Here is an 11,547-nt window from a genome sequence, read left to right on the forward strand (position 1 = left end):
AAGAAGGATAAGGAGGGCCCCCTTGCAGAGGGGTGGCCCAGCAGGCCTGGCACATCAGACCTGAGCGAGGCGGGGGCATGCTGAATGAGGTCCGAAAGGCATTGAGGCGGGGAATGGTGTGGCAGCAGAGGAAGAGACTGATAATATACAGCGGGTTTGATCAAATAAGTAAATAATTGAGGATAAAGGGAGCTAATTTCTCACTGTCAGATTATAGAGGCACAGAGATGGGAAGGGTAAAACTAGAATGAACCCTGAGGTGTTAGACTGAAATTGGAGTGAATTTGTGGTTTTCAATATAGATATATAGACATAAATACAGATATAATTATGTGTATATTGTGTGTATATTTACATATATACACGTAAATTTACTTATGTATTTACATATATATGTAAATATATACACACATATATTCTCTGTCCATTAAAAGGGACTGGGAGAAGCAACTCCATTCAATCCCAATAGCAATGAGCACACCTAGCACCCAGAGTGTGACCTCCAAATAGCATTCTCAAGGGCTCCTCGGAGAAATGGCAGATTCCAGGGCTGGGCCAGGAAAGTACAAGATAAGCCTGGAACATACTGGTGTGTCAGAAAACAAGGAAGTGCTCAAAGAATGATGGGGACCTGTCAAAAGGACACAGAAGCTAAGCTTGAAGGGGTTCCAATGGGAAAATCTAAGAAAACTTTAAACACCAAAATAATGACACTCACTCACTGACTAAAATAGGAAACGGAGCTCATATACATATAAACAAACTGGAAGTTTGATGAGGAGTGTGATCAAGTTTCTTTCCACAAAACACTTAATTACAAAGAGAAGAAGAACTTTACAGTGGGCAAGCTTAAAAGATACCATCCAAACCAAGCGATCAAAGCAAACATTATCAGTCATGGAACAAGCAGAAAGGATGTGCAGCCTGCTAAGGCGTAATAAGGTCACAGCATTGTTTCTGTCATAGTCCCGCCAAAATTGAACAACCCTAAGCCTAATCCTGAGGAAACACAGACAAACCTAAATTAGGGGATATTCTACAAAAGAAGTGGCCTGGAATTTTCAAAGGTATCAAGGTCACAAGAATTGAAGAAACACTGAGAAACTGTTTCAGCCCGAAGGATACTAAAGAGATGTGATAACTAAAACCAGCAACTTGGGTTGCCTGGATGGCTCAGTCAGTTGGGCGTCTGCCTTTGGCTCAGGTTGTGATCCCAGGGTCCTGGGATTGAGTCCCACCTCAGGCTCCCTGCTCCATAGGGAGCCTGCTTTTTCCCTCTCCCTCTGCTGCTCCCCCTGCTTGTACTCTCTATCAAATAAATAAATAAAATCTTTCAAGGAAAGGTGAAACATGTGATGGGAAAATTTTTTTAAGTAAAATAAAAGCAACAACTTGATGCGGAACAGGATCCTTTTTCTATAAAGGGCATCATTGAAAAAATTGGCAAAAATCTGACCGGGGTGTGAAGATAAGACAGTTTTAACAGCTCTGTGTTAATAGTCTTATTTTGGGGCTTATATTTTGGTTAGGTAGGAGAAATATCTTTGTAGTAAAAACACACTAAACTATTTGGGGAGGTGGGACATCACATGGGAAATTCTCAAATGTCTCAGGGGAAAAAAAGCTTTTCCTTCTATACTTGCAAGTTTTCTGTAGGCTTGTGATTTAAATTTAAAACATATTTTTAAATTTTGTCACTTACTCAATGAGATCTTTACTAGCCACTCTAATTAAAATGCTTACCCCAGCGACATTCCTTCATGCCTTATTTTTATCCCTTATCACATATTTTATTTATCTAGTTGATTGTTTCATCCAAGAGGATCTAGGAGGACAGGAATTTTTGTCTTTTAGTCACTGCTGTGTTATGAGAGCTTAGGACATTGTCTGGAGCATAATAAGTACTCAATAAATGTTTAATGAATAAATGAATGTATAAGCCTATTAAATAAGTAAATGTTTTAAGACAGATAACCATTACAAGGATAAGTGAAGTAAAACTTTTATTCTCAACATTAATGATAGCTAATTAAATGTCCTTTTGGAAAATAATTTGGCAATTAAGAATCATAAAAATAGGGGTGGCTGGGTGGCTCAGTTGTTTAGGCGTCTACCTTCCGCTCGGGTTGTGATCCCAGGGTCCTAGGATCAAACCTTGCATCAGGCTCCCTGCTCAGTGGGGAGTCGTCTTCTCCCTCTCCCTCTGCCCCTCCCCGCTACTTGTGATCTCTCTTCTGTCTGAAATAAATAAATAAAATCTTTTTAAAAAAAGAATCACAAAAATATTAATGCCCTTCGACCTAGACATTCCACTTCTTGGATTTTATTCTAAGGAACTATCCTAAAATATGCAACCATAGTGTTAAGCTGTTCACGAGAGGTTTATTTATACACACACACACACACACACACACAAAAGAGAGAGAGAGAGAGAGAAATAAACAGTTAGACAAAAAATATTGGCTAAATTATGCCATATCCACAGATTAAAATTTTATTTTATTTGAAATTCCATTTGTTTTGAAAACATTTCATTGGAAATTCTAATATAATAGGGGAAGTTTTTATGTGTTATTATATTAAGGGAAAAAATAAACAGAATATTGATTTATAGTCTATGATTCCAACTCTAAAAATATGCAATATAATAAGCAATTATTGTATTGTGGTGGTTTTGCTCTATTCTCCAAATTTTTAGTAATATGATGTAATTTACTTTTTTTTTTTTTTTAAGATTTGAGAGAGAGAGCATGAGCATGGGGAGGGGCAGAGGGAGAGGGGGAAGCAAACTCCCTGCAAAGCAGGGAGGCCTACAATGGGGCTGATCCCAGGACCCTGAGATCATGACCTGAGCCAAGGGCAGATGCTTAACCGACTAAGCCACCCAGGCACCCCATGTACTTTACATTCTTAAAATACATTTATAATAAAAAAGTATTTATTTTTTTAAAAACACATCATGGATAAAGTTAACCAGTTGTAGTATTAACCCCATGAAAGAAAGTACTGCTTAGGTGAAGAGATATACAAATCAAAAATTAACTAGTCTGTGTTCAAACATGACCAAATACAAAAGAGGTATGGGGCACCTGGGTAGCCCAGTAGTTTGGGTGTCCGACACTTAGTTTCAGCTTGGGTCGTGATCTCATGAGTCATGGGATCCAGCCCAGCCCAAGCTCAGTGGGGATTCTGCTTGAAGATTCTCTCTCTCTGCCCCTCCCCACCCACCGCGCGCCCACTCTCTCTCAAATAAATAAATACATCTTTAAAAAAATTTTTTTTTAATGAAAGAGGTAAAAAAAACTTAAAAACGTGTTTGAATACAAAGTATGTTAACAGAAGAAAGCAGTTTACATAAAATCAGGAGAAGAATTTGGCCATATTAGTCTTGGGCTCCTGAGGGAAGACATGCTAAATACAACAAATACTAAAACGAGGTGTACTCGAATGCGGACTGGGGTAGGGTCAGCATGCCTGCCAGACCAACAGAATATTCCTCAAGACCATCTAGCACCTTCTGTTCTAATTCCACGCTCTGATTATAACTTGGCCTCCCACTTACCTTTTTCTGGGAAGAAAATATCCTAGACCTCCACGTAGCCACAGGAGTACTTGAAATGTGGCTAATCCTAACTGAGATGTGCTTTAAGATCCACCCAAGATCTCAAAGACTTAGTATGAAAAAAATAATGTGAAATATCTCAGTAATAATCGTATATTGATTATATGTTAAAATTATAACATGTTGGGGCGCCTGGGTGGCGCAACGGTTAAGCGTCTGCCTTCGGCTCAGGGCGTGATCCCGGCGTTATGGGATCGAGCCCCACATCAGGCTCCTCTGCTGGGAGCCTGCTTCTTCCTCTCCCACTCCCCCTGCTTGTGTTCCCCTCTCGCTGGCTGTCTCTATCTCTGTCAAATAAATAAATAAAATCTAAAAAAAAAAAAAAATTATAACATGTTGGCTATATGGGGTTAAATACAATATATTATTAAAATTAATGTTACCTGTTTCTTTTTACTTTTTTAATATGGATACAAGAAAATCTAAAATTACTTCTGTGGCTCACATTCGTGGATAGTATTATATTTTTATAGATGAGCACTAATCTGGAACATTGAACAAGAATACTGCAGTCAACATAAATGTACAATCTCCCTAAAACCAATAAATTGACACCAGGTTTAGACAGCAGTCTGAGCTTTCATACATGGCACAAGTCTATCCCTCATATCTGCATTGACAAAATCAGATCTTCCCTGAAGTGAGCAAATCGAGGTTCTGGCACCCTCTGAGCTTCCTGGGCACAAGCTGCCCACAAGCTGCCCACTCCGCTATTTGCCTACCTTCTATCATTTTTTTCTTGGCTCATAATCTTGTGTTTAGACTGTATTCTTCAAGGGATAGCGTTGTGTATTACCACCTTTGTTTTCCTTGCACTTCAGTGCCTTAAACAAACATATTAAAAGGTTTTTTAAGAGGCACGTGGCTGGCTCACTGGGTAGAGCATGAAACTCTTGATCTCAGGGTTGTGAGTTCAAGCCCCATGCTGGTTGTAGAGACTACCTAAAAGTAAAGTCTTTTAAAAAAAAAGTTTGTTGGGGCACCTGGGTGGCTCGGTTGGTTGAGTGTCTGCCTTCAGCTCAGGTCATGATCCCAAGGTCCTGGGATGGAGCCCTATATTGGACTCCTTGCTCAGCGAGGAGCCTGCTTCTCCCTCTGCCTGCTGCTTGCCATGCTTGTGCTCTCTCTCTCTCTCCAAATAAAATCTTTAAAAAAATAAAATTTAAAAAAATTTAAGAAGTTTGTTAAATGAACATTCTTCCACATATTATGCCTTTATCATAGCTATAAACCTCTGTACCTTAAAAAGCTTATGTACATAACTTCTCCATTGTTTTTTTTTTCTTCACCAGGTAATTGTGACTGACTTGTGAAGACTGAACACATAAAAACCTGAAAGTAGATCACAATCATGTGAACTAAAAATAATGAATATATAACATGGAGTGATAGCTTTACAACTATCCCAGCATAGTGTATATTAAGGACAGAGCCTTAGAGACAGACCACAGAATTGATATTTCATCATTATGCAATGGCCTACATTATACGATCTCTTATTGTCCCTGAATTCCAACAGCAACCTCATGGCTGATATAGAATGATGGTGGAAGGGAAAATAGATGATACAAAAAGGAAAGATTTATTATGAGATCATTGTGATGCTTTGGCCTCTTAATGCAAGTAGTTTCTCAATGTTCTACCAGTTATAAAAAAAAAATTCACTACCAAATTTCCCTGCTAATAACTACTTTTGAATATTGTGACAGCATCAAAACAATGCTGAAAACAACAATCTCTCAATATAGGAGGGGGGAGCCTTCCTGCTAAATATTTACCCCGTCAAACGGAAAATCCTTTTCTGAGAAATGCTGTTACCCAACAGAAAATCTTGGCTTCTTAAAATCCAGGTATGTTCCCATCTCTCTTTTTTTTTTTTTTAAAGATTTTATTTATTTATTCGATAGAGATAGAGACAGTCAGCGAAAGAGGGAACACAAGCCGGGGGAGCGGGAGAGGAAGAAGAAGGCTCATAGCAGAAGAGCCTGATGTGGGGCTCCATTCCATAACGCCGGGATGACGCCCTGAGCTGAAGGCAGACGCTTAACAGCTGTGCCACCCAGGCGCCCCAGAGCATGTGACTCTTGATAGGGCTGTGAGTTCAAGCCCCACCTTGGGTGTAGAGATTACTTAAAAATAATTTTTTAGCTATGAGCCTGCTTCTTCCTCTCCCACTCCCCTGCTTGTGTTCCCTCTCTCGCTGGCTGTCTCTATCTCTGTCAAATAAATAAATAAAATCTTAAAAAAAAAAAGAATTTTAANAAAAAAAAAAAAGGGGCACCTGGGTGGCACAGCGGTTAAGCGTCTGCCTTCGGCTCAGGGCGTGGTCCCGGCGTTGTGGGATCNCACCTTGGGTGTAGAGATTACTTAAAAATAATTTTTTAGCTATGAGCCTGCTTCTTCCTCTCCCACTCCCCTGCTTGTGTTCCCTCTCTCGCTGGCTGTCTCTATCTCTGTCAAATAAATAAATAAAATCTTAAAAAAAAAAAGAATTTTAAAAATAATTTTTTAGGGGCGCCTGGGTGGCTCAGTCATTAGGGGTCTGCCTTCCGCTCAGGTCATGATCCCAGCGTTCCGGGATCCATCCCTGCATTGGGCTCCCTGCTCAGCGGGAAGCTGCTTCTCCCTCTTCCACTCCCCCTGCTTGTGTTCCCTCTCTCGCTGCCTCTCTCTGTCAAATAAATAAAATCTTTAAAAAAATAATATTTTTTTTTAAAATTAAAGGATGCGTTTATGTTTCTATTGAATTAGCAACTATAATTTTTTTTTGCAAGATCCTATTTTTAAGTACTTTCTACAACGAACGTGGGGCTCACAACCCCAAGAGCAAGAGTCGCATGCTCTATGGACTGAGTCAGCCAGGTGCCCCAGTGTCCTTTGATACTTTTATAAAAATTGTGTACACACAAATATTATCTGAAATGTGACTTACTAATCCCAATAAAAACTATAATTTGAGTTTTTTAATAGTTTGAGACACTAACAAACTGTTTAGTTGCCCTACCAAAAAGAAGAAAAAACTCGAGGGGCGCCTGGGTGGCGGAGCGGTTAAGCGTCTGCCTTCGGCTCAGGGCGTGATCCCGGCGTTATGGGATCGAGCCCCATGTCAGGCTCCTCTGCTGTGAGCCTGCTTCTTCCTCTCCCACTCCCCCTGCTTGTGTTCCCTCTCTCGCTGGCTGTCTCTATCTCTGTCTTATAAATAAATAAAAANAACTATAATTTGAGTTTTTTAATAGTTTGAGACACTAACAAACTGTTTAGTTGCCCTACCTAAAAAGAAGAAAAAACTCGAGTCCTAAGCTGCTGCTCTTTACAAAACTTCCCCACTGGTCTTTCCTTTTAGGAGAAGGAAAACAAACAAACGAAAACCTCAACCTATGTTAAACCTCTTTATCATATTACATGTGGTCTAAGTGTCATTTTCCAGTGCTTTGTCTATGAGTAATATTTTCCAGAATTGATTCGCCCTTAGGTACCAACTTGACTGAACTTTTAAGACTCAGATCCAGCAATTTCGGCTTTAAGCAGGGAAAATGAAAAGAGTTAAACCACAAAATAGCTGGCTAGCTCCTAGAGACAAGGAGCAAAGCTCACGGAACACGGTCACTCGAGTGCAAACTTAAGCATGCACAAAGAAGCAGCAGCAAAGTGTCCTGAGCTCCAGTTGCATTTCCACCTCAGAAATCTTGAAAACGTACAGAACACATCAACGCTTATACTTGCTAATTTGGATAATATTCATGAATGTGAGCCCAAGAATAATTCAAATTTCCAATTAAATTAGGAAGAAAACAGAAGCCCCTGAAAATCGTTAAGGGAGGATTGGAAAACGTAAAAGAATGAATGAAAAAGACGGTCCTAAGGACCCGACCAGCGACGTTCCATCCGCGCCGGCCGGGCGGACTCGGGAAGAAGAAGGAAGCGGAAGAAGGACCAAGAGCGCTTTTCCGCCGACCGTTGGCGCCCGAGCTCCAGGCGCGACACCGCCACGCCCCGCGCGTGCGCAGTTCGCTGACTGAAAGTGGCGGGCGCGCGCCGGCCCTCGCTTATCTAGGGGGTGGGAGGGGCGGGCGGGGCGAGAGCACGTGACCGGGATTGCGGCGTTTCTGGCCCAATCCAAGGCATTTCGGAAAGCGCCCTTGTGGAGCAATTAGGGTAGCCCCGGTTCGACCAGAGGCCTGACCTCTTTTTAATCTGCTGGCTTCCGGAGTCCCCTCTTGGACCTAAGGATATGGTTTTGCGGAACTTTTTGGCGTGCGTCCCGTAGATCGAATTAGGGGCACAGTCTGGAGTGATCGGCGCTTTTTATTTCTTTTTCTCCATAATGAGAGTGGCAGCTCTCTAATTTCAAGGCCTGTTGCTCTCTCCCTAAAATGTTCAAATCCGATTTCTGCTGGACACTCCAGAATCCCTGGAGGGCGTCTTGTTGTAAAAATAGTACTCTAAAAAAAGAAAAACTGGTTTATCTATATCTCAGGGGTTGAGGATTGGGGAAATGAAGGTAAAAACTTAAAGAGGCAGGTGTTCCATAGGACTACGATAAATAACCGGCGTACCCCTGAAGAGCGCTTTATCTCAGTTTAAGCATTTAGGGCGCCTGGGTGGCTCAGGTGGTTGAGTGTCTGCCTTAGGGTCAGGATCTCAGGGTCCTGGGATGGAGCCCTATATCGGAGGCCCCCAGCTCAATGGTGAGCCTGCTTCTCCCTCTCTGCTCCTCCCCCTGCTTGTGCTTTCTCTCTCTCTCTCAAATAAATTTTTTAAAGCATTTAGGTAAAATCTCTCACTCTGTTTATTCAGGCCTTCTATCAAGAATCTCAAGTAGTGATGCCAGGATAAGGTTACCTAAACGATGTGGTTGGTAAGCCCCAGAGGAGTGTGAAAGGAAACAAGGCCTTAGAGAAACTATCTTAAGTCTGAAGTCCTTGACGTGAGAAGGAAGTGGGGTAAAAGCATAATGGATTGAGGCTGAGTTCTAACGTTCTAATCCTTCACGTTGCAGACTGCTACAGCTACAGCCCGGGAACCTTGGCAGTGGGGAATCAAGTGTAAAAGGATAAAATGTCAAATATGTCAAAATGATTAAAAAAAAGGATATGGCCCTCCATATATCCTATTATACAGAGCTTGGTAAAAATAAGACCCCTTCGACTTGGAATCCTAGTCAGAAAATTTCACTCATTGCCCACAAATAACAAATCCTTAACACAGCAGAAATGGATTCGTTCTTAACTCAGAACATTCTCCTACATGGAAGGGGGGGCGCATAGCTAAAAGTGCTGGACTTGCACTGACTTCCCTGCCAGAGATGTAGAGTGATTGTAATCGCTGCTTCCCTTGCAGATGCTAGTTTTCCCTGGTGCTGCTGTCAGTGGTTCTTAAGTGGAGCTGCTTCAGCTGCAGTTCCTTCCATTACACTGACAGGTTCTTCTACCAAGCCGCCTTCCTCAGTCTCAGCTGTCCATACAAGTGATACTGAGCTCCCCGAGCACACTGTTGCTGGCTTCTCTGTGCCGAGAGAAGACCGGGAGAAAATGCCTCCCCGCAGAGAAGCCCAGGAGCCCCCGTGAGCTAATTCTGGGGCTGTGGAATGAGTTTATCCAATAAAGTGGAGGCAGATCATGGCCTTCCTCTGCAAGATGGTGCCATCTGAATATTTAATAGGAGAATCACAGAAAATAGGGAAGCGTTGAGTGTCAGTTACTTAACAGCTGGAATGGTTTTTTGTTTTGTTTTGTTTTCTGCCAGTGTTGTGTGCCTATTGATGGCCTGTGTCAGGATTGACCAGTAATGCAGATGTGTCCATTTTATAAGTAACCAGGTTCAAATTGATGCCTTAAGCAAAAATTTGAGTTATGTGTAAATATACATAAATTTGAATAAGTCATAGTTGCTTCTGATTCTTAATCAGAATTGCTATTATGGGGTAACCCTGCTTCCGTTATCACCCAAAAAATCTGTAGATCTGTATGAAATAAAACTATTTTACCAGTACATATAGTATTTTTAAAGGTGCTCCTGGAGATCAACCCATTCTGTAATTTCCATTTTGTGGTATAACCTGTTCTCCTTCAAGTTAGGGCTGATAAACAGACTAACACAAGTAGCTGCCTCGGGCCAATTACCCAAGCCAGGTTTTCAAATCTTAGGCTGATTAGTACATGAAAAAGGAATGCAGTAGTAGAATGCTATTTTTTTTTTTTTAGATTTTATTTATTTATTTGACAGAGATAGAGACAGCCAGTGAGAGAGGGAACACAAGCAGGGGGAGTGGGAGAGGAAGAAGCAGGCTCACAGCAGGGGAGCCTGATGTGGGGCTCCATCCCATAACGCTGGGATCACGCCCTGAGCCGAAGGCAGACGCTTAACCGCTATGCCACCCAGGCGCCCCAGAATGCTATTATTAAGCAACAGCTGCAGAGTATCATTGCATCCAGTACTAGGAACAGAGGGGAAGTTTTCAGCAACTGGGAGAATGTCACATGTCCCAAAGCCTCTCTTTAAAATACAGAAGAAGGAATAAACACACTTAAGTATTTTGAATCACAGTCTCTCACAGAATTCTTCATTATCTAACACCACCAAAAACTTTTAGTGTTCTACCATTTTCTTCAACCACGGGGAAAAAGGCTTTGAATTTTTTAAAGATGTAAAACACATACACACAAAAATACTAATTTTAATATACAATTTCTATAGTTGAGAAGTACTTCAATATTTTCCATCTCTCAAGGAGCAGAGTTCTGTAATTAAAATACCTTTTCAATATTAAACTGTAAGCAATCACGAAAACATTACTTAACATATTTGTGCCTTGACTTTCTAAGATCCATTCCAGAGTTGTCTGCAAATGAAACATGTTAAAGATTTTTTTTTTTTTAATTTGACAGAGATAAAGAACGAGCGCACAAGCAGGGGGAACAGCAGAGGGAGAGGGAGAAGCAGACTCCCCACTGAGCAGGGAGCCCGACAAGGGGCTCGATCCCAGAACCCCAGAATCATGACCTGAGTCCAAGGCAGACGTTTAACTGACTGAGCCACCCAGGCGCCTCAACACATGAAACATGTTAAAAATCACTTCTCACTGAAAAAAAAAAGCAGAAAAAATATCGGTTCGGGTTTCAGTCAAGGTGAACATGCAAGAATTGTTTGTAATATTAATCTAAGGGTTCTGGAGATAAACACTATACAGTATAAATGAAGACTTTGGATTCATTCTTTAAAACTACAGGGGCACCTGGGCGGCTCGGTCGGTTAGGCATCTGCCTTCAGCTCTGGTCATGATCCCAGGGTCCTGGGATGGAGCCCTGCGGCAGCTCCCTGCTCAGCAGGGACCCTGCTTCTCCCTCTCCCGTTCCACCTGTTTGTGCTTTCTCTGTCAAATAAATAAAATCTTAAAAAAAAAAAAAACTATTGGTGTACAACAGATTTATAATCACTTTAGTTAACTATAGGTAAAAGTCACTTCAACTGTAGGTAACACAGTTACTACTTCAAACCAAAATATAAGAAGTACTGGCTCATTTGCAACAACGGGGACTCAACTAGAGGGTATTACCCTAAGTGAAATAAGTCATCAGAGAAAGACGATTAGAGGATCATAAGGGAAGAGAGGAAAAAATAAGATGAAACCAGAGAGGGAGACAAACCATAAGAGACTCTTAATCACAGGAAACAAACTGAAGGTTGCTGGAAAGGATGAGGTAACTGGGCGATGGACACTGAGGGCATGTGATATAATGAGCACTGGTTGTTATATACGACTGAAGAATCGCTGAGCTCTGCTTCTGAAACTAATAATACATTATATGTTAATTAATTGAATTTAAATTTAAAAAAATTAAAAAGCACTGGCTCAGTCTGCAACTCTGAAAGGAAAATTAAGGAAATCCAGAATTTTTTCTGCTTCTTTGACAAAAGAAAATAAG

At 41.2% G+C, this 11,547-nt stretch overlaps 1 long non-coding RNA gene across 2 annotated transcripts in view; it reads left to right on the top strand.

The window, feature by feature from the left end:
• Positions 1-5,048, top strand: part of LOC117796371 — a 23,128-nt gene extending 18,080 nt beyond the window's left edge. For both annotated transcript variants that reach the window (XR_004620828.1, XR_004620822.1), the window contains exon 4: positions 4,915-5,048. This is a non-coding gene — a long non-coding RNA (uncharacterized LOC117796371). The remainder of the gene's footprint in view (positions 1-4,914) is intronic.
• The last annotated feature ends 6,499 nt before the right edge of the window (positions 5,049-11,547 follow it).

Source organism: Ailuropoda melanoleuca, chromosome 2, assembly GCF_002007445.2.
Source record: "Ailuropoda melanoleuca isolate Jingjing chromosome 2, ASM200744v2, whole genome shotgun sequence".
Classification (NCBI taxonomy): domain Eukaryota; kingdom Metazoa; phylum Chordata; class Mammalia; order Carnivora; family Ursidae; genus Ailuropoda; species Ailuropoda melanoleuca.